General features: G+C 38.0%; 1 long non-coding RNA gene across 1 annotated transcript in view; it reads left to right on the forward strand.

Moving 5' to 3' along the window:
• The window catches only part of LOC107184257, a 90,135-nt gene extending 68,709 nt beyond the window's left edge, over positions 1-21,426 (forward strand). Inside the window, exons 2-3 of the long non-coding RNA XR_001515085.1 lie at positions 10,174-10,244; positions 21,287-21,426. This is a non-coding gene — a long non-coding RNA (uncharacterized LOC107184257). The remainder of the gene's footprint in view (positions 1-10,173; positions 10,245-21,286) is intronic.
• The last annotated feature ends 3,285 nt before the right edge of the window (positions 21,427-24,711 follow it).

Below are 24,711 nucleotides of genomic sequence, written 5' to 3' on the forward strand. Positions count from 1 at the left end.
CGATTGGTTGCCTCCTGGACAGAGTATCTAAACTGCAACCCATGTACCTGCCCTTGACCGAAAATCGAACCTGTGACCCTTTGCCCCTTCGGTGCCTGGGGTGACACTCTGACCACTGAGCAATACCAGTCAGGGCAAGACCAGGTTCTTATATGCAAAGAGCTCACAGCCTAGTTGGGGAGAGAGACAAATAAAGCAGTAATTACAAACAAATTCTAAATATGCAAAAAGGAAACAGAGAAGACACTCCCTGGAGAGTTAGATATTAATTCAGAGCACAGATGAATAAAAAATTACTTCTATTATAGAGGTTATATCTGACTTGTGTATTTTTGAGCACTGAATATTAGTTTCTTGATTGATGTACATTGAATATTATTAATCTGAGATGTATGTGATATATAATTAAAATTTTAGTGACCATGAAACTAACTTTTTGAGGTTTTACTCAGAATAAAGTCCTCTATGCTTTCTTTTAAAAAAACATAATTATATCTGGCTACCTTTTTTTGATCTTTGTTGAGATGATAGCCATATATTTTATAGTTCATTTTTTTGACTAAGCTATTTCCCTCCTTTTAAAAAATAATTGCTCCTTAGAAGCTGAGTAGGATTGTTTTACAATCTCTACTCAACCTCCTGTATCAGTGTCCAAGTGCAGATACAAGTGGCTTGAAATAGCTTTGATCTCTTTTATTCCGATCCTCTGATAATTGTCCCACTGATGTGGGGAAATAACAGTAGCCACTGCTCTCATGATAGGCATTTCAGAATTATTTTTCTCCTAGGGCCTAAAGGGCATTGAGTTGAGCTCAGAGCAGCTGCAAAATTATGGGAATTACAGTCTAGTACTACTATATTTTCATATATGACAATTTTGTCTCCAAATAATTCATTCCCTTTGTATAAACAGCAAGGATCATCTTCTTATCTTTGGCTCTGAATCTTACTAAAGTCATTACATCTTAATTTTTATTAGATTCTACACTCTCTCAGCTCTTTTCTCTTAAACAGATCTCCTCACTGATATGAAGTTCTCACTTGGGCCTGAGTAACAGTAAATACAATAAACAGTATCTTGTTTTGAACATTTGTGTTAAAGACCAGTTTTCCAGGATATTTAATAAAGACACTAAGGAAGAGTTTATTCAAGACAGTCTGCTGAAACATGGGAGAGAGATCAGGCTTAAATTCCGAGTTATGCAAAGAGAATTTACAGTCAAGGAGCAGGGTGGGATCAATGACTGGGAAATTACTAAGAGGAAACATCAAGATGAGGGGGCTTCTTAGTGAAAACAGACCTGGGTGGTCAGGAATCTGAGGTTGGAGGTGAGAAATTTGTTCTGATACTGAGGGTGGCCAGATATCAGGGTGAAGTCTTCTGGCTCACCTGACAGTAGGATTCTTAGGGAAATTGGACTCTACACAGACTGTGGAGATAGGAGCCTAAGTCAGGGTCAGTTAAGCAGAGGGCTCAGAGGAGCTGACTAAAGTGTGATCAAGGAGAGAAATTTGCTCTTTTTTGAGCATTTATGAGGGCATTTAATATATCTGATAAAATATCACGTCCCATATCTGACAGCCGCATACTGAGCCAGATGTTTTAGATGCGCTGCACCAGGTGGCTGTTGCGATTCTTGTGATAAAGATGATAAGACTGGGGCTCAAAAAAGTTAAGTAAACTGTCCAAGGTTATGTAGCTAGGAAGTGGTGAAGCGAAATTTGGAAAATAATTTTCTTTTCTCTTTCACTTATAGTTTACAGTCAATATTATTTTATATTAATTTCAGGTGCACAACATAGTGGTTAGATGATCATATATTTTGCAAAGTGTTCCCTCTGATATGTCCAGTACCCAGTTGGCGCCTTGCATAGTTATTACAATATTATTGCCCGTAGTCACTATGCTGTACTTTATATCCCCATGGATGATTCTGTAACTCCCCATTTGTACTTCTCAATCTTTTGACTTTTTTTTTTTAAATCTAGTCCCCCAACTCTCCTCCCCTCTGGCAACTATTAGTCTGTCGGGAACTAATTTCCCCATTCATTATTTCATTTGGCATATACTTATTGTATATGTATTATATCTCAGACACTGGTTTGAACAATGTAGAAATATAGGGATGAATAGAAAGTTATCCCCTCTCCTTTTAAAGAGGTGACAACAGAGTATGGGAGATGGGGGACATCATTCAGGTGACCACATAAATAAAACTAAAATTTCATTTGTAGTATATGTTATGAAAGGAACATGATAAATTTGTCTTAAGAGGACTAAATGTATTCTTAGCGAGGAATCATAGAAGGCTGTCTACAAAAAGCTCCTTAGGGTTTAGCTATAAGAAAGGGGTATATAGTGTGTTCAAGGCAGACATTATTATGGACTGAATTGTGTCTCCCCCAAATTCATATGCTGAACCCCTATCTCCCCAAAGAGATGGTATTAAAGATGGAGGTTTGGGGAGATAATTGGGTTTATATGAGATCATGAGGATGGGGCCTTCATGATGTATTTAGTACCCTTATAAAAAGAGACACAAAAGAACTCCTTTTTACTTCTTTACCTGCATGCACTCAGAGGTTATATGAGCACATGGCAGGATGGAAGCTGCTCACAAGTCATGAAAAAGGTTCTCACCAGAAACTAACCATGCTGATACCATGACCTTGATCTCATTAGCCTCCAGAACTGAGAAAAAATGAATTTCTATTGTCTATGATATTTTCCGACAGCAGCCTGCGCTGACTCGACAGGCATATCTAAACAATGTATCTGCGGAAATGACTTGGTTTGTTGGAAGAGAAAGGCCAGCCTGGTTCGTGTGCAGAGCATGACAGAGAGTGTGGCTTGAAATGGAGGCTGAGTATCAGGTAGGGCCAGTCCATGCACCGTCTGAGAGCCACTTCAGGAGTATGGCTCTTTATACAGAGAGCATTGGGTGATCACTGAAGAGCTCATGACCTGACACATTTGCATTCTGGAAAGTTCACTCTGCCTAATGTGCAGATTAGGGGTGAGAGATGAGGACAGTGAGGAACTGGGCAAGAATGACTCTCAGGTTTGGACCTTTCACAGATCCATTTACTGGAGAAGGAATACTGAACAAGGAACAGGATTGGAGAGAAGGAAGGAAGATGTGAGACAGTAATAGACCTCCAGACTTGCCTTAATTGTATCCCTATGCATAAACTCTTATAGGCCAAACACATGAGTAGATTTCAGGTGGTTTGTTTTTAACATGTCGGTTTTAAGATAACCTGAAAACGTTCAAGTGATGATTTCTAACAGTTATAGTGGTTTGGATTTAGAGGAGAGGTCTTGGACAAAGATATATATTTGGGGGCATTTGCTGCTAATAGAAATAGAAAAAAAAAATAGAGGAGTGTAGAATAACAACACAGGAGGATCCAGGACCAAATAAACTCCATACTCTATATACTCTATACTCCATACTTGCCAAAGGATATTCAATGGGTTGCAGAGCTCAGGAATGGACAAAGGAAGATCTCTGTTACCCACCCCTACCCCCACCACCTCTTCCGTTCTAGCGGAGAACTACTGCTCCTGTGGCTCTTTGATAGAGCCTTCCATGTGGAGGTACTGGTGGAAGATTAGAAAGCAGGTGATGGGATGAATCTGGGTATTCCATCCTGTATTAGTTTCCTATTGTTGCTGTAACAAGTTAGCACAAATTTAGTTACTTAAAGTAAGATAACTTCATTGTCTTACATTTTTGGTGGTGAAAAGTCTGAAAAGGTCTCCCTGAGCTGAAATCAAGGTGTCAGCAAGGCTGTTTTCCTTCCGGAGAGTCGAAAGGAGAATTTGTTTCTTCACCTTTTCCAGCTTCTAGAAACCTCCTGCATTCCCTGGATTGTGTTCTTTTCCTCATCATTGCAGCTAGAAGCACAGCATTTTCAATTATCTCCCTCTCACTTGGACCCTTGCCTCTGTCCTTACGTCTTCTTCTCTGACTAATTCACTGCCTCTCTTATTAGGACCTTTGTGATTACATTGGGCCCATCCAGAAAATTGAGGATAATCTCCCCATCTCACAATCCTTAATTAAATCCACCAGCAGAGTACCTTCCGCTATGTCAGGTAACACATGCACAGGATCTGGGGATTAGGAAGTGGACATCTGTAGGGGTCATTACTCTGCCTACCATGAGTCACCTGTCACTCATCCATCCGTAGCACTATCTCCTGTCAGAAATCTCCTGCTGAGGTCTGAGTTCCTGACATGTAGATTCCAAGATGGTGTCAGCTCCTGCCAGACAACCTTGGCTTTGAGCTTTGAGAACATGACGTCCTGTCATTGGCCCTTCAGGGGTAGTAGATGCTTCCTGATGCTGCTGATCTTGGGGTCACCTCGCTGTACCTCATCCGGCTTCTCCAGTCTTCCATTACAAAAGTTACCATAGACAACATGTGAAAGGCCTCACATGGAGTCTGTTTTCCTGGCTTGCTGGAACGTGACAGGTGAGAACTGATGGCAGCTTAAATTTGAGTAGTGATGGAGGTGGACACATTTGCTCACATTTTTAAGTAAAATAATAAAATCAAAATTAATTTTGGGGAAAGGTTTCCAGGTCAAAAATTCTGCCATATTCAATCATGTTACTTTTTAAAGGTGTTACTTATTCTTCAACGAGGAATCAGGGATATGTTGATTGTGTTTGTGGAAATTAGAGAAAAGAAGTCCACAACTTCCTCTCTTTCTTTTATAGGTAGTTGGGAAAGCATAATTAAAGATTCCATTAAGGACTTTTTGTTATTTGTTTGCTTAAAGCAAGACTTAAATTTGAAGGATGAATTAAGACTAACAGTAAATATCCAAGGAAAGTGACTTTTAATTTAAGGAAGAGATCTATAAATAGTAAATTTTAAAGAACACTGAAAATACCATGTGCCAAAGATAAATTTCAAAATTAATGGGCCAAGTATTTTATTTGGCATATGAATAATAACAACAACAACAACAACAAAGCATTCGACATATGTTAAGAGCCTTTAAAAGAAAACTTTATTACAGCTGTTTTAACTTCATCTGGAAACCTTTGCTTCTCTTCATCATCAGGATCTTGATGAGTATATGACCGGAGGTTATTAGGAAATGAACTCCCTGAGACAATTTGGTGAAGCAGGTTCTGACCACTTGGGTTCAGTTCCAGCTCTACCGTCATTGACTGTATGATTGACAGTTGTTTAAGCATTCTGAGCCTTGGTGCTCAATAATAGCACAGGATCAATTTAACTTAATTTAGGAAATTGTTTGGGGATTCATGTAAAGTGTCTAATTCTGAGGAGGTGGGCAAAAACATCAGATATATTATTTGCATGATTTTCTGATAGAAAATTCCAGTATTAAAGCTAAAGGCTGATTCCTTACGTCCCCTTGCATTCTCTATCTAGCATTCTCTTTGTGAATTTGCCCATTAAACATCCTAGAAGAAAGGTAGAGTAGAAAAATAGATAAATATGTATGGATTTTAGGGAAGAGATCCAGGTGGAAAATATACATTGGACAGTAATCATCACAAAGATGGTATTTAAAACTATGAGACTAGATAAACATGGGAATGAGTATATATTGAAGTAAAAATGTTTTAAGAACTAAGCTTAGCAGATTGTGGACCAAGATGGTTACATAAGAGGCTCCTGAACATACCTCCTGCCAAGAATTCACAGAATGAAGATAGATCCATGGGAGATCTATCTGAGAGATGCAGACACTAGCTGAGTTGCACCACAACTAACAGAATACTCACATCACACAGGTAGGACAGGCTGAATCTGGTCTTACTACAGGATTTCACCTATCAAACATACTTTTGTTGTTGTTGTTGTTAATCCTCACCGGAGGATATTTTTCCATTGATTTTTAAAGAGAGTGGAAGGGACGGGGAGAGACAGAGATAGAGAAACATCTATGTGAAAGAGATATCAATTGATTGCCTCCCACACACACCCTAACTAGGGTCAGGGATCCAGCCTACCCTGAGCCAAATTGGCTAGGGCTCAAACATATTCTTATGATTCCAGAATTTATTTTTTCATCTCTGTCTTAGAATATATCATTGTCAATCTGTATTTTTTTTGGCACTTCTAGTAAAACATATCATTGTTTTTCCCCAAAACCTGTATTTTTTTTCTTTAGTATCTAGATGGATTTACCATCCATCTTGTCACCCAAGCAAGAAAGGATGCTGTCATCTTGAATATACCTCCTTTTCACTGACACCATATTTCAGTCTGCCCCTGCCCTCATAAAACTGATTAATTCACTTAGAAACAATCCCCATTATCACTGTTTTCTTCTATCTCTCCATCTTATTGGCATTCTTTAGAAAAAGCTCTAATCAGCTTTTATATGCACCTTGTCTTAGGCAAAGGCAAATTTTAAAAGGCCAATGGTACTATTCAAATATGTTAGTATAATTACTTTCTTTTTCCACCATGAACTGGCCACCCAACAGCAGAACTAAGAAGTCAACACTAAATAAATCAAAGCAATATCATTAAATAGTATTATTATAGAAATAATAAAGATGATGTATTCCTTTTACTTGTCAATCCTTTGTGTGGTAAATATAAGGACAAGAGTATCCAAGTTTGAGACCCTACCAGTATGTCTATCATTTAATTCCTTGTTGATATGAACTTACTTCTTTAAGAATTTATTTCCATGAATCATCAGTTCCAGATTTAGAATTAAGGGAAGTAAACTGAGATAGGTATTATGACTGGAAACGAGGTGATTTATAGTTTTACTGAATATTTAGAAATGCCATGCTCTCTAAAACTAATTTTTTTAATCTAATGCTTTATGAAGATTAAATAAAAGCAGCACTCAGAATGACATGCACCAAAGAACTGTGCAAACATTTCCTTAGTGTTGGCATTAGGAGCACTTACTTTTTTCAAAACATTCAAGGTTGGCGTCATTGGGAATAACTGGAAAGGCTAGAAGGTTTCAGAATGTGGCTTCAGATTTCACTTCTCATTACCTTGAAATAAAATCAAATATTGCATGAAATGTTCTCACAAATGTACCTTTTAACATTCTGAATTAAAAGCATATAATCTGAGGCTAGAAACTGGCTTTGACATACTTATCCCGGGAAAATACTTGGCTGATTCTCATTACAAATCTAGAACCCAATTTAAAATGCAAAGAATTTAAACTTCATTACAAGAATCAGAATTTTCTATGGAATTGTTCGTCTTTGTTGCTATATTAAATAAAAGTGTGTCCCTAAAGTATAGTCTCTGGGAAAAGTATAGTCTCTGGGAAAATTGTTCGTCTTTGTTGCTATATTAAATAAAAGTGTGTCCCTAAAGTATAGTCTCTGGGAAAAGTGGCATCCATTATTGAATGGTAGATTGAAAAGGATGCCCGTATAGAGGCATAATACAAAGCATTCACGCATAGACTTGAGAAAGAATGAGATATTAAAGAATAAAACAATTTTAGTTTATTTTTCAGCCTCTTATTTTCTCCTAATTTTATTTTAAATAATATTGATCAGACATTCCAGAATTACAATATAACTTTCTATATTTGTAGATTTAATTGTAACACCGAATCCCCAGAGCCTGTGAATGTGACTTTATATGACCAAAGGTCTCTGCACATGTGATCTTGGATAATCTAAATTGAGATTATCCTGGATTATCCGGGCGGGTCTGTAATCATGTCAGTCCTTATAAGAGGGAGGAAGGAGAGTCAATAAAGGGAGAAGGTGACGTGAAGACCAAAACAGACATTGGAGGAAGGGAGGGGCCAAGAGCCAAAGAATGCAGCAACCTGAAGGAGCTGGAAGAGGCAAGGAACACATTCTTCTCAGGATCCTGCAGAAGGTGCTAGCACTGCCACCTGGACTTTAAGCCCCAGAAGACTTAGTTCCAACTTCTCACCGTCAGAAAATTGTAGCAATTTGTGATAGGAAATTAGCAAAGTATATATTACTTTTAGATCATAAAAAATGTTATTTTACTAAAAATAAAAAAGTGAGAAGTTTTCTATACTTTTCAAGTAATTTTTATTAAATTGAAAAATTTATGGAAGTCTCTCCACATGTATGCACCTGTTGCCAATTTGACCTACAATTTAAGATTCACTGGAGAAAATGGTCAAACTGTCCTTCCTACTCTCACACAAACTGATAAATTATTTAATTTATTTTTGTTGTTGTTGCTGTTAATCCTCACCCGAGATATTTTTCCCCTGAGTTTTAGAGTGGAAGGGAGGGGGAAAAATAGATAGAGGGAGGAACATTGATGTGAGAGAGACACATTGATAGGTTGCCTCCTGAATCTGGGCCAGGATCAAGCCTGCAACTGAGGTATGTGCCATTGACCAGGAATCAAACCCAGTACCCTTCAGTCTGCAGGCTGATGTTCTATCCACTGAGCCTAACCAGATAGTGCCAAACAAATAAGTTTTGAAAGATAAAAGAAACAGTATGGCCCAATAACTTGCCATCAAAGTAGTCTTCATAGAACCATAGAAAACTAACTTTTTATATCTTAACATTATCAACAACAAAATTATTAGATCATGGGTCATATTTATAAATGTATATAGTTCAGTATTTGTCAGTTCTAAAATTCTTTATTTAATGTAATAGGATGTATATTGTTCTTCCTTTATGACCCACATCCTTTAAAAAGGAAAATGGGGTGGGGGGTGGGGGGTGGGGTGGGCTTGAAACCTAGTTCAGTATCTGGTAAAACTGTAGTCTTACTTCCCCACCACAGCTGACTTGGGCGGAGCTGCGGAGCATGCCCCCAAGGCCCCGCTACAGCTGACTTGGGTGGGGCTTTGGGGACCCTCAGGGCCCACCACAGGAGGAGATATATAGGTCACAGCCTCCCCACAAGTTCAGTTCAGGCTTTGGGTCCAGAATTCCCCTGGACTAGCAGATCTGAGAAATAAAGGTTAAACTTTCCTCCCTCAGAGTGCTGGCTGATCATTCTCCCGTGCATTCTGCCACAACACCTTCACAATCTGTGTTAGAAAGTCCTTCTTCTGCTATCTCTCCTGTGATAGGAGATGTTTGGCATAGATTCATCTCAACATGTCCCACTGAAGTCAGAACCTCCATCCTTGTGTTAAGCCCTCTCTCTATAAGGGCTTACAGAATAGAGCATTTATTGGATGGCAAGAACTCTAAGTCTCCAGAGATCCAAATTTCACTGTGATTTTTCCCTGTGAGAATCTAGAGTCCTTGTTTCATGTACAACATGTCTTTAGTTCCATATCTAAAAAAATAGAAATGTGAACTAAATAGGTTTAAGATAACTTCAAGTTCTAAATTTGATTTGTAAGTAGCCCTTCTTTTGACACTGTTGACATTCTTCTGGAAGCCTTTCTGGACAGACTCTTTCTTACTAGCTTTCCCATTGCTTTGAATGTGCTTATCTTTAAACAAAGGAATGGATTCTGTGTATATATTTATCATTTGTAATTGTCTGTGTTTAGTCTCTCCTGTGAGAGCTGGTACCAAAATTATAAGCTTTTATTCTCCTCCTAGCATTTGAGTAAGCACCACTTGCCTTGAAAGGCTAATTTGTTAGTTCTCTCTTTCTTTTCTTTTTTAACTAAAGGAAGTTTTCTCTAACTTGTCGCCAGGAAAATTTCGTATTTCAGATGGCAGAAATAAGAAATACGTATTTTCTGAGAGCAGTTCCACTCCTTTATCAGAGGCTTCATTTCTGAACTGCACTGTTCACAGATGTTTCAGTACTCAGGTTGACTGGAGAAGGCTCTGGTCCCTGGTCCATGCTCCCAACGCTTGTAACCGAGTGGTCCCAGCAGCGCAACCAGCAGTGCGGTAGAGTCTGCAACTGGAGCTTGCTGCGAGCTGAAAGCTGCCTCCACGCTTTTCCTTTCACTGATGGAAAAATAAACAGCACTTTCTAGCCCGGTGAAGGCAAAACCTGTTTTTCCAGAAATAGTATATACCCTGACTAATTTTCATTGCCGTTTTCGTTATAAAATGTGCGTGTGTGAATTGTTGGAACAGTTAGCTTACTGTTTAAACATATGATCACTTCAGATTATACAAAGGATTTTATATATGTATCTCAACATTTTGTCCAGGACCTTTGAATGTCACTTACTTTCTAGAGATATGTGGGTCTAATTCTCTTGTTTTTCTACTCAGATTGCCTGAAGAAAAGCCAAAGAAATTGTCTTAATTGCTCCTGAGGGCAATGATGGATGAAGGAAAGACAGGTAAGGAGAAAAAGAGATAAAAGAAATAATGTGAGGAAAAAGGGGAGAGATTTGTAACTACTTAAGAATATGTGGTAAGAATGATGCAAGGAGGACATAATCCTGTGAAAATAAATGCATTCTGGCAGTCCCAATAATGGGTAGAAGAACATAAATATTATTCAATCCTAGGGAACTGAATAAGATAATTGCAGGAAACGACCACTTTCTGGAAAGCTCTTATATTCTTGGGGATAAATGTCTTACAGCAATTTGAGATATATTTTCAACTGATGAGGTTTATAATCCTGCTTCTTTCACAAATGTACCTATAGATCCATGTTGGCAATTTTGACACTGATCAAATAAACAATTGTTATTATTTTAACCTCACGAAATAAATACCCATAGTAAGCTTTTAGATAATCCAAAATTGCATGGATTAGAAGTACATTTAACTTCCCCCATAAAAGGACATTTTGGGGGCATTGTGTTGATACCAATTAGCCTTTTAGAGGTGAGGAAAGGACACCTTAATTTCTCTCCCTAGAAACTCAACTCAGTGACCCAGTCTCATGGGGATTTAAGAAAGTTAACTTGTAGACATCTCAGAAGCCTAATCAGATAAAAATCCAGTGATTTGGGATTCCTCAGTTTCAAAGTCATTATACAAGACAAAAGGCAGATCATGGTTATTAAATTAAATGTAACCACTCTAATGGAGAAACATAACCACAGCAAAGAAAAGAATGATCAGAAGCTTCATTTTGTGGTTTCAGAATTATTTTTAACAAGACCATCAAAATACATTTAAGACAAACAAACATGGAACCAAAGAGAACTTTCAATAGATACTTAAGACATCTATCATAGGGTACTGGTATTATGATTGAGGACTTATTCTCTTACAAACTTTCATTTCAAGTTACGTTTGTGAATGGCTATCATCTTTTTCCTTTAGCTTATTATTTAGAAGCAATTCCCTATTGGTTATAAGTAGCCTTTCTTACCATAGGTCCTCTGTCAGTACCAGAAACCTAAGACAATATTTTGGGGGCAATTTGGTCACTTGCAACAAGACTAACATTAGAATTTTTATTTTTTTATTTTTTGTATTTTAAGTCAAAAAGAACCTGGCTATGTTTCCACCTTGGGTCTTTGTCTTGCTTGCTGAAGCCATAGAAAATAATAACTCTCCTAGTGACTGCCCTTCAGACATTTGAGGGCAGTGGTTCTTTACCTTCAAATTAAATCCACTCATGTAGATTAGATTAAGCATCCCTATTTCTTTCCATCCTTCCCCATTTGGGAATTTTCCAAATTGTCTATGTCTCTCTTTAGAGAACAGCCCACTTAACAGGGCTCTAAACAATAGATGGAACTGTCAATTTAAGCCTAAACATTGATGACTAAAGCTTGCAATCACATTTGGGGTTTTCTGGAGAGCTTCTTCATTAGAGTAATTTATTTTAAACATAGAATAAAATGTCTCCAGTTCTTTGTCACAGACCCCACTCTGTATTTATGCAGAAGTTTCTGTGGACTATATTAAGTGCTATATATTCATCCATGAATTCACCTTAATTCCATCTTCCTTTTCAGCTATAATTTCAAGCTGTTTATTCAGTGATGGTGAATCTGCAATTTACTTCCAACCATGTATTACAGTGAAAATCACAAATCTTCCTGTGGATTATCAGTAGGAGATCATTATTCTTGATTTCTTTGGCCCTCAATGGAGATTAGTGCGCTGTTGGTACCAGCAAGTGTTAGGCAACATTAAAAAATCTGTTTTAATTATTGAAAATATTTGGATAAATATTAAAATAATTGTGCACAATGTTGAAATTGAATCTATCAATTTCTATAAACATAATAAGGATTTGCTTTAGTTTTTTAAGTCTTTTTCTTTTGTGTTTTTGTGGGATTTTAGAATAATTATTATTTCTCATTATAAATATGAATTTGTCTTGCTGGTCTGATGCCAAAAACTGAATTATATACTGTAGAATCACGGATGGCTCTGCTGGGCTCTGACTCATGACCTAAATTAAGAGATGGTTCTGACTGTTTTCTCAAGGGTAAATTCTGCTTCTACATCTGAGCTACAAATTAAGACACTGAGTTTAAAAAAGATGCTAGGGTCTGAAGAACATGTTCAAGGGCGGAAGTGTAGAAGAGACAAGCTGTTGTTGATAGATCCAAAATGCAAATGTTGATAGATGCAAATGCTGGCCTACAGGCAATATGCCCTTCCCAGGAAAAACGTGCAGAAAAAAAATCCTCTGGATTCAGGCAGACCCTAGGGAAAAGCTGCAGCTTATGGCTTGCCCTGGCCAGTGTTAGAACAGTGGTTAGAGCATTGGCCCCTACACTGAAGGGTCTTAGGTTAGATTCCTGGTCAAGGTCATGTACCTGGGTTGCAGGTTGGATCCTCTGCCCCAAGTCTGGGCATGTGAGGGAGGCAACCAATCTCTCTCTCTCCCTCCCTCCCCCATCTTTCTCTCTCTCCCCTTGCTCCACCTCTTCAACTCTCTCAAAAATCAATGAGAAAAATATCCTCCAGTAAAGATTAACAAAAATAAATAAATAAATAAATAAATAAATAAATAAATCCTAATATATAAAAACCCTGGGTCCATCACGATCAGATCGACCAACCGGAAGTCAGCCCTGCAGTCAGCTGAGGCTGCAGGTGTGGTGTCCCAGCACTGACTGCTGAGGGGGCTGCGAATCAGGCCTGGAGAGATGTCTGAAGAGAGAAGCAGGGTCTGATCCGTAGCCTGTGTGACAACTGTTGATCAGCACTTGCCTCTCTCTCTCTCTCTCTCTCAGGGCTGGGCCAGCAGCTGCACCTCCATTTCTCTCCAGGCCTCCACTGGGGTTCCTGATCAACCCTACTTTTCTGATCAGGCCTCGCTGATAGGCCCACAGATGCTGACTGGCATAGAAACCAACCAATCAGAACTAAATCTGGGTGAAGTGTGAAGAGCTAATGGCTGCCTACGAAGCGGAGCTTTTGATGATGAATGGTATAGAAACTGACCAATCAGAACCAAAGTGGTGGGCAGAGGAGGGCAGTTGGGGGCGAGATCAGGCCAGCAGGGGAGGACAGTTAGGGGCAATCAGGCGGGCAGGCAGAGGGGTTAGGGGCAATCAGGAAGGCAGGCAGGTGTGTGGTTAGGAGCCAGCCTTCCCAGATTGTGAGAGGGATGTCTGATTGCCGGCAGTCGGACATCTCCCAAGGGGTCCCCGATTGGAGAGGATGCAGGCTGGGCTGAGGGAAAGTCGTCCCCACCCCCCCCGCATGAATTTCATGCACCGGGCCACTAGTAAATAAATAAATATGTCTTGATTTTAGTAATGCTAATGAAAACATCTTACCTATAGTTTTGATTTACTTTCTTCTGCTTTTGTCTGAGAATTCAAAAGCTATTGTTTGAAAACCAAATTTTATCCACTGTTTTTCGTATTCAGGCATTTCTGTGCTTATAATTTTGTCCTTCCTTTCTGGGTCCAAGCATTTTCACAACAGTCTCTCTAGCTTTTTTGTCCTCTAACAGATGAATACAAGAGGTTTGTTTGAAAGGGCTTGTTGAAAAATGTTAGCTGTCTTAATACAATATCAGTGAAGACTCAGTTTACTGTCAAAATTGCACTCTGGTCCATTTATTTAGGTTTTTATGTTTTGTTATTGTTTTTTGATTTTTGTTTCTCTGTGATATGAAAAAATTAATTTATCCCTTTTAAAAAATTGAAGAAATATTTTATCTGACCTAGAGCTTTGCTAATATTTAAATAAATGTGATACTATTTAAAAATATTTGATGGAAGGAAAACACCTTTTCCTTGGAAGGAGGAGAACAATAAGATTACTCAAAGTGATTAATAACAAGGACAGTGACTGTGCATGTTGATGGTGGATAGGAGCCAAACATTGATGTGACTCTCCTTGAGAAATAGAAATGAGCATGGCTTTCTGACACTTTTTGGTAGGATGAAAAAGAGAGAAGATCTGCCTGCTAGGGTTGAAGTCCAAAAACAGTAGAGCCAGCGATTGCCTTTGGAATGAGTTTTCTGATACATGCTTAAGAATAATCTAACAGTTATTTCTTTCCAAGTCTTGAGAGAAAAAATAAATTAGACACAAATTGGTGACAAGTGACAGTGTGTAAAAGCTACTTAATTATAACTGTGTAAGTTCTAAGACTGATTTTCAAGGTACCTCTATCCTCCTAATGCTTTTCATCAACCAAAATGCTTTTCCCCTTAGTACATATTTTGTCCATATTTCAAAAGCAGGACCAGACAGCAGTGTGTATGACTTGATCTCAACCCATATAGGCTTATCCATTCCAGGTTTCCGGAAGAAAGTTTCTGCCCTTGACTATAAGAAGATGAAGTTCTTTATGAAACTAGCCTTCCTTTTCTCATGATATGATTCATAAAAGGCAAGGATGACTGTGGTTGCACTTGACTTGGGTGAGTATGATCTTAATCACGGTTGAGGTTCTCCATAGGGAACAGAAATGACCGTGGTTACCTGACTAGTAGATGCAAGTACTTCCTGGGTCCTCTCTCTGTGATGGTCCTCAGTGCCCCACTTAGGACACCCTTCCCCAATACAAACTACCCAGGGACCAGTTGATAAAGTAAATCTCAATGACGAGTAAAGCTCTCAGGGAGTGGATGGACTTTTATCTGTATATAATCAAATTCCTATTAACTTTAAGTCATTGTGTATCAGGCTGGGGATATTTCTAAAGCTGATGGATCTCCCGCTCACAGTGACACTTCTGGAAAACAGCTCTCTAGAAGTATATGATTCAGTCCTACACATTTCCATGATGAGAGACTGGTTCCTTTGGCCTGTAAAATGCCCGTAGGCCACATCAATTATGTAATCTTTAGAGAATTCTCTTGGAGAGTGAAGTCTATGCTCTTCTCCACTATTTCAGTGTATTGATTTATGAGTTTAACCTAAATAAGTAGTGGTTCTTAACTTTCCTGAGTGATGGACTTATTTTTAAGGATCTGGTGGAAATTATAGCTATTTTCTTTGGGAAAAGTATACATAACACACATAGAAAATATTGTACTAAATTTCACATTATCGTGAGCTACCTAGAATATATCCATGACATGAAAAACAGTAACAACAACAAAAACTATGCAACAGATATTTCAGAGGCATGGATTGCTTGTGTCTAGAAAAGAGAGTTCTGAGAAGTTTCTCTCCTGGGAAATGGAGGACTAATGTTTACCTTTAAATCAGTGCTGGCTGTCCACCATCAGCTCCTGTTTTGACTCTTGGGCATCTATTCTGTTAGGACAGTGCCTGTAACTTCCTATTGTTAGGTGTGTTAACTTTGCCCTTGTATACAGGGAACATCTTTCTATGAACATGGCTGGGGAGAAAGGCCAAGGATGAGAGAACATGATGGGCATCATGGCAGATGGAGAGGAAATTAAAGAGCATATCACTAAGTCTACTGGGAAATTGCACTGAGATCCAGCTTCACAGCTGCGACTCATTCTCAGAAGGAACATGCATCAAAAATGTTGGACTTCAGATCTCAGGTGGGGTATGTTGATTGCAAAATGGCCCCAGTTCCCTACCCCATTCCCATTTCCTTCTGTATTCATAATCGTTGCAATGTAATTTTACAACCTTTACAATCATGAACTGGAATCTATTTCTACACTCCTTAATCTGGCTTAAGTTTATAACTTGCTTTGGCCATTTGAATATGGAAGAAGTGACAGTGTGCCAATTTTGAGGCTGAACCTCATCTCCCCACCTCCACTTTCTCTCTCTCTCTCTCTCTCTCTCTCTCTCTCTCTTTCTCTCTCTCTCTCTCTCACTTTCTATCCTTAATACTATTATCTGTGAGAGTTGTCACAAGTAAGTTGTCCGTTTTAGTTCAGAACCAAGATTTTCCTTTGATACAGTTATATATTTTTTTAAATCTAGTCCTTTTGACACAACTTTAAGTATTCTTTTTTTCCCATTACCTTTATATGTGTGCCCAAGGGCAGGAGAGCCATGCTCTACCAAGTATTTATCACTGAAGTTGCAATTCCATGTCTCCTGCTTCTGAGTTCACATGCGGGGAAAATATTTCTCTCTCTCTCTCTCTCTCTCTCTCTCTCTCTCTCTCTCTCTCTCTCTTCTGTCCCTGACAAAAAAATATCCTCAGACTAACCTGTTGGAAGATGAGCCCTGGTTAGATATACCCTCAATATATAAGAATATCCATCTGAGATCAGAAAAGCTACCTAGTTGACCTGAAATTAACAATAGTTAAATGAATAAACTTTGTTGAATCTAGTTTAGATTCTAGAACCACCCAAACAACCTATAGACACAAGAGAAAAAATAAATGTCTATTATGGCAGACTTCTAAGGTTTACTGGTTGTTTGTTTTGTGGCATTATTACAGACTTAGGTAACTCATACATCAGGCTAGTTGAATATGGATCTAAACATGCAAGAGGATCTTAAAATTGACTCATCTTCCCTCTAAATCTTGATGTCAGAATGATGTGATATGGAAAATAGGGAATATCTCCCCTAGAAATGCAGTTCCAGGCATGGCAAACTCCAGCATAACATTTATTGAAAATTATTTTTCCAGGAATTACATTAGGCCTTGAGAGTATAGTAGGAAGCATAGTTCTAAAAGAGATCATCTTCTGATGCACCTGAACTTTAATTTACTTCAGACATGCACTATTAATTTACTTAAACCAATTGGCACACTTCACATATTTGGGTATCTCTATTCCCAACTAGAATCACTTGACTGGACTTTTTGGAATGATTCTTATTGGCAGCAATGCTGAATAGGAACTTAATTTTAGGAGTATGACCTCTTCAGAATCTTTACTCTTAACCCCAAAGTGAACTCCACCAAATTTTTCTGGGCTATGATTTATTTAAATTTTACTAGTTCTTATCTTCTTCCAGGGTTTAGGCCCTTTGGTAGGTATGATTCATTGAGGTCAACTGTTGTTGCTTCCAAAACACAAGACTCCTGGGTGGAAGAAACGGAAACACTTAGTGCCAAGTTTTCTGATCTTTGATCCAATGCTCTTCTCAGTTACATGATTTAGGAGGAATTATTTGACCTTTTTGATCTGGTTTTCTCATTGGAGACATTTTGTTGATGATGATTTGATTGCCTCATACAAAAACAATGCTGTTGAGAACTTTAAAAGTTCTGTTTCACTATAAACAATGATGTTCATTTCTCTTAAGCTGAGATTTTTTTTTTTTATCTGCCGAAGCAAATGGCACAAGGCAGCTGCACTGACGGTCCAGCTCTCACATTAAGTAGAGTTGTTAAACACACAACCACATACATACACATACACAGAGACAAAACTCTGCTTACCACCAAGCACACCTACATTCATTTTAAAATTACATTGTTTTCATCTTATTTTTTGTGAATGTGAGAAGAAACCTAGAGGACTTCAGTTTCCTTGGATCCCTCAATATAAGATGAGACCACTGGGAGAACGTGCCTATAAAAGCTGCACCCACAGCCACTGCTAACACACAAAAAAGAGGCTGCCTTGGTCTATCACTGTTGTGAACTTCTTACATATAGAATAAAGTTCATTTACAAGTTTAAAATGGCATAGACAGGCAGTGAGTATGTTGAGATATTGCTTTGTCTCTGGTTGTAAATTGTTAATATGAAGCGGGAACAGTAATAAATCTGGTTTATTAGTCTGGATTCTCCAGAGAAATAGAACCAATAGGAGATTTATTGTAGGAATTGGTTCCCATGATTAAGAAGGTCAGCAAATCTCAAGATCTGCTTTCTGTAAGGTGGAGAACCAGCAAAGTCCTTGGTGCAGGTCTAAAAGTCTGAAAATGAGGTGACCCATGTTCAGAGACAGGGAACATAGATGTCTCAGCTCAAGGAGAAAGAGCTAATTTGCTCTTCCTCTGCCTTTTTTCTCCGTAAGCCCTCGGTGTACTGGGTGATATCCATCCACATCAGTGAGAGTGATCTTCCTTACTCAGTCTACTGTTCAAACACTGATCTCTTCTGGAAACACCACCATAGACACACCAAGAAACAATGCTTTATCAGCTATCTGGCTATCCCTTAGCCTAGTCAAGTTGACACATAAAATTAACCATCACCCTAGGTTCTGTTTTGGTCCTGGACAATGAAAAAGCTTATCCTGTCCCAGATTTCTCATCTGCAGTATGGACTGGGCAAGTCATTATTGGTTTTTTGTTATAGTTGTTTTTTTGAACTAAATACCTATACATTGCTAGAAAGTGCCAGGCTTTTGATCTTTATCTGGTATGTTTTTTACATTTTTGTCTTGAATGAAAGTTAAAAAATATTACTTAAGGGTTTCCCCCCATTGTGGTACTTTACACCATTAAAGAATGAAGAGATAAAGGAAATGCAAAAGAGTATGTGAAGTCCTTACGTAATCTAAATAAACTCAGTATCCTGGCAAATGTCATTTTCATATGACCTTTCTTACTAAAGAAATAAACCAATTAAAAATTTACCAGATGTTATTGACATGTAAATTTGACTTCATTTTAATTGCAGATCATTGGTTTCTGGATACTGATTTCTTTAGCGTTTAGGTTTCATTCTGTTTTATTGTTCATGAATTAGCTGATTTTGTGCATCATATCATAACATACATAGAATCCATGGTCAAATATCAGAATCTGTATTCTCTGAACATTAGCGAAAAGTCCACAGCTCTATACATAATGGTTTGTTGTGAATTTATAGTCTTCAAACTTAGCTGAGCACTTAGCACAGCTTACCAATTCTGGGGAGTTGGGCAGAATATTTGAAAGTTTGACTACCCTAAAATAGTTGAGAAGTTTAGTATTTAATGTAGGGTCTGAGGAAGAGTGGCCTTGCAAAAATTTTAGCTTGAGCTCTGACCAGTATGGTTCAGTTGGTTGAGCGTTACCCTGCGCACCAAAATGCCGCCAGTTCAATTCCTGGTCAGGGCATATGCTCAGGTGACAGTTTCCATTCCCACCAGATATTGTGTTTAAAGGTTTTTGTGGCCTGTTCCTTACTTAGAATTTTGCAAATTACAACCCCAGCTTTTTTTCTTCCTGTATTTGGACTTGTCTTGGTTTTTAAAATCTTTTTTGGTTTTATAAATTGAGCTCCTGAGCTTAACAGTCCGGATTATAAATTTTGGACAATTTTCTTGAATTCTAAACTACTTTGTTTACATAGTTTGTGTAGGTTTCACTTTCTAATTCTGCATTTTGGATCACATAGAATCTTGTCCACATGCTGACCATCTGCATATCTGGTAAAGTACCTAGGGGATAAGTTCATAGGAGGATGAAGGGATGGGTTTGGAGTGGTTGGGAGAGAAACTTATTTAACCAAGATCAATTAACTGTTACAAGATCACTGATGTCACAGTGTGGTGATCAAGAGGCCTTATGTGTCTTTCTTTACCCTGTCTACTAATGCCATTTATTTTCCACTGAAACTCCAAGAATAAATAAGACTGCTGCTTCTAAAAGGTGTGAGTTTTTCAAGAATTGTTGAAGGGCAGAGGGAGAAACAAGGTTTTAAGTCTTCCTAAAGGTCATTTGTGATATCCTTAAAACCTGCGCTCTTGTGCAGAAAACACATTGCAGTTTAATTTTTCTGTTTCCTAGAATTTGGACCTTACAAACTTGAGCCTCAGTCATCTCCGATCCATGTTCCCAAACAAGTTCTCAAACAAATTTCCTCTGGCTGAGTTCTTACAACATAGCTCTTGAATATCTTTCTCCTGGAAAATCAGATATCCGTACCTCTCTTGCCTATTTCATTACTGTGGTGTCTATTGAATGCTAAAATGTCAAGGTTATATTGTCCCTTGTGGTACTAGGGCCCAGATGTTGGTAGTCTTTGTCCTTTCTCTGCTTTGAAGGTGGCCCTCTCTCACAGGGTCACTGAGGTATGACACAGTGAGTTTATGTGCATGACAATTTTTACCTCAGAGGGAGGGATGCTCAAGATAAATTCATATACAAGAGATAAATGACAGACACACCGCCCCTGGTTCCTCACTTTGCTTAAAAGCTTTGCATATGTTGCCTGGCTGGTTTGGCTCAGCAGTTGAGCATCAGTCTATGAACCAGGAGATCGCCAGTTCAATCCCTGGTCAGGGCACATGCCTGGAGGCAGTCGATCAATGATTTCCTCTCATCATTGATGTTTCTACTTCTCTTCCCCTCTCCCTTCCTCTCTCTGAAATCAATAAAAATATATTTAAATAAATAGAAGCTTTACATATGTTAAATAATCTCTTCTGGGCTTGCTCTCCTTCTCGCTCCAATCATTGATTCCTTGATTTCATTTTCTCGCTTCTTCATTGGTACTTTTCACCCTGTCTTACGAGACTGTTTTTCTTTAAATTCTTGGGAGAACAAAGTTCTATCAAAAGCCTTGAAACCCAGGGCAGCCCCTTGACTTCAAAGTGAAACTGCTTTCCGCAGTTACCTAAATAGTCTTGAGGAATAGAGTCCCTGTGATCTTTCCATTGGCAGTTTACTGAAGTCTTCTCTCTATTTAAGAATATAACACACTCATCAGACTTCTTTTGTAAGCTATGCTTCTATTCTCAGTCATCACATTCTGAATATCTTCCGTCTCGTATTTTATATCCAGTCTTTTTTTCACCTTTCCTAATCACAAAGCTAGTTAGCTCCTTGGGGCAGTGATTTCGCTCTATCTTTGAATTTCCAATACTCAGCACAGGGAGAAAGCAAATGAATACAAGTCTTAAAGCTCTCAATTGCTTTAAGCGTCTGTACTTTCCAGCATTAGCATATTCTTCCCACATCACCTTACAGAACTTTTCAATCTCCCTTTTCTGGAAAGCACCTACATCTATATCAAGCTATATGCATGCATATCAATAGTCAATAGACTATGTTCCTTGTGGTCTGATATGATCCACTTACATCAACACACTTTTCCTCCACTCATAATTCAACTAATTTGGATCCAGCCGGAAGGAATTGCCTCCCTTTCCTTCTTTTTCTCCTACAGAACCTCAGCTTTAACGTGCACACAGTTCCAAAGTCACAAACATTGAAACAGACGAGGGAAAAAACAAAACCAGCCCAAGTAATGAATCTCTTCAAGAGTATAAGGGACTGGAGCAATTTCCTAGGAAACTCACAATAGAGTAGCCCCAGGATGTTCAAACTAAAATCCTTGTACTCTGGAAATTAAAAATCAGTGGTTGAATTTATTATATGCCTGAGGTCTGCATCTTGTCACATGAGACAATTCACAAGAAGGGGAATTTAAAAGAATAAAATTGGCTAAGCCAGAAGCATGTTTCACCAGATGTCAACATTCTGTCAATACCCTGCTTAGGTGCTCCTTTATTTTGTATCTGCTTTATCTCTGCACTCTTCCCTTCTTCAGGCACCAAGACAAAACTCAGCAGGGTTGTTGAAGCAACTTTTATCTTGACAGCTTTAGTATTTCATCATTATGCCTTTGTTTCCATGGAAAATGTCTTCCCACGCTCTTAACTGAAAATGACTTTCTCATTAAGCCAGAGCTTTTGCCTCTTTTTACATAACAAATGTATACACAACCCACCTGCTTCTGGGTTACTTTCCATCTGTTCTTCAAAACAAATCCTATTGCATATAAAAACAGCATTTTTCTTTTTATGGACATTATGTCTTCATGTAAATGGAATTTGTAATCAACTTGGGTTGTCTTTTTAGACAACAGACATGTTTCAGGAACTTCACGACAATTGATTTACAGAATATCCTGGTGATGAAAGGCTCATTATTCTATTTGTTTTATATGGAAACATTTCTGATGGACAAAGGGCAATTTAGATTTTATAATATGTAATCACTTGTACTGTAAGTTCAACAAAAAAGAAGTCTCCTTTTTAAAAATATTTTTATTGTTGGGAGTACTACAGATGTTCATGCTATGCTTTCTCCCTCATGCTCCCCACTATCTGGTTCCCTTCCTGCCCCAGGCCTTCACTATGTGTTCTTGGGCAATACATATATGCATAGAAGTGATTTAGTTAATCTCTTCCTGCCTTCCCCACCCCCTGCCCTGTGAGATTCCTCAGTCTGTTTCATGCTTCTATGTATCTGGATCTATTTTGTTCGTCAGTTTATTGTGTTAAATGTATTCTCATTATAAGTGAGATCATGTGACACTTGTCTTTTCTGACTGGCTTATTTTGCTAAGCATAATACTCTCCAGGTCCCTTCTTGCTGTCTCAAAAGGTAAGATGTCCTTCTTTTTTATAGTTGCATAGTATTCCATTGTGTAAGTGTACCTCAGTTTTGTTTTTATTTATCCATTCATCTACTGATGGGCACTTGGGCTGTTTCCAGAGCTTAGCTGTTGTAAATAATGCTGCTATGAACACAGGGATGCATACTTCCTTTGAGGAAACTCCACGCTGTTTTCCATAGTGCCTGCATTAGTCTGCGTTCCCTCTAACAGTGTACTATGGTTCCTTTTTCTCCACATTTCTTGCCAGTACTTGTTGTTTGTTATGTTATTGATGTTAGTCATTCTGGCAGGTATAAGGTAGTACCTCATTGTTGTTTTAATTTGCATCTTTCTGATGATCAGTGATGTTGAGCATTTGTTCATGCTCCTCTTGGCCGTTTGTATGTCCTCTTTAGAGAAATGACTCTTTAGATCCTCTGCCCATTTTTTAATTAGATTGTTTGTCTTCCTTTTGTTGAGTTGTAATATTTTATGTATTTTGAAAATTAACCCCTTATCAGATGTATCATTCATTGACAAATATGTTCTCTCATACAAGGGATTCCCTTTTCATTTTGATGCTGGTTTTTTGTTTTGTTTTGTTTTGGTTTTTTTTGCAGTGCAAAAGCTTTTTAGTTTGTGTTGTCCCATTTGTTTATTTTTTCCTTTGTTTCTCTTGCCCTCAGCGAAAATTCTGCTGCGTGAGATGCTTGATATTTTGCTGCCTATATTTTCTTCTAGAATATTTATGGTTTCATGACTTATATTTAAGTCTTTTATCCACTTTGAGTTTATTCATATGTATGGTGTAAGTTGGTGGTCTAGTTTCATTTTTTGCATGTACCTGTCCAATTTTCCCAACGCCATTTATTGAAGAGACCAGACTGTCTTTACCCCATTGTATGCTCTTCCTTCCTTTGTCAAGTATTAATTTAGCATAATGGCTTGAGTCAATTTCTAGTTTTCTGTTCTGTTCCAGTAATCTATATGCCTGTTCTTGTGCCAGTATCAGGCTATTTTGATTATAATGGCTTTGTAGTATAACTTAATATCTGGTACTATGATCACTCCTACTCTGTTCTTCTTTCTCAAGATTGTTGTGGCTATTCAGGGTCTTAGAAGTCTCCTTCTTAAATCAGAACTCAAGTGGAATTGAAAGTCATACCATCCTTGGGGTGTCAGAGCAATCAGGACACTGGGATCTTTGCCTTGTATCCCTATGGAAATTTAAAAAGAAAGCTATTCATACTCTTCCCAACAAATGTACATGCATTGGAAAGCTTTCATACTTATCAGGGTCGCTTTGTTCCGCAGGGGTCACAAATCATAACCCTGGTAAAGAACATTTGATTTAATCCAACTCTTCATTTTTGATGACAAAAGAAAACAAAACAAAACTGAAGCTCACAGAAGCTAACAGATTTATTTAAGGTTCTAATTACTTATGTCTTCTAAACCATGTTATTTATCTATTAATGAAACAATTATTTCCATAATAGATTGTGTTTTATTATTTTTAAATGTTTGGATGTTATATCTTCTTTTATCACTGAATACATTTATAATCACATTAAATTCAGTCACTTTTTAAAAAATATATATTTTATTGATTTTAGAGAGGAAGGGAGAGGGATAGAGAGATAGAATATCAATGAGAGAGAATCACTGATAGGCTGCCTCCTGCACGCCCCCTACTGGGGATGGAGCCCACAATCCAGGCATGTGCCCTTGGTCGGAATCAAACCTGGGACCCTTCAGTCCACAGGCTGATGCTCTATCCACTGAGCCAAACTGGCTAGGGCAAATTCAGTCACTTTTATAAAGAAACCAAATCCCCGGAGATTAACTCACCTTCCAAAATTTACATAGGGAGAAATATTCAGAATATTTTGAAGTGAAGCCTCTTGTATTATCTTGCCCTTTATGTTTCAATGATCTTAGAACTGAAGCAGGTGTTTCATTATTATTGCTACATTTACAATTATTTTACAATAAAGAATTTAAAGAGATAATAAAGCCTTTAAGGATATTTCTCCAAAGGCAGAATTGATTTTACTTTTCTTTGATATTATCTATCTTATTTTTTACTACTGGACCACATAAAATATTAAAGAAAGAAAAGTATTTGAAAAATACTCCAAGAAAAATGAGCTGAAAATTAGAATTTCACAGCTTTTTTCTATTCCCTTATGCACAGAGTCTAATAATTC

Source organism: Myotis davidii, unplaced genomic scaffold (genome assembly GCF_000327345.1).
Source record: "Myotis davidii unplaced genomic scaffold, ASM32734v1 scaffold392, whole genome shotgun sequence".
In the NCBI taxonomy this organism is placed as follows: Eukaryota; Metazoa; Chordata; class Mammalia; order Chiroptera; family Vespertilionidae; genus Myotis; species Myotis davidii.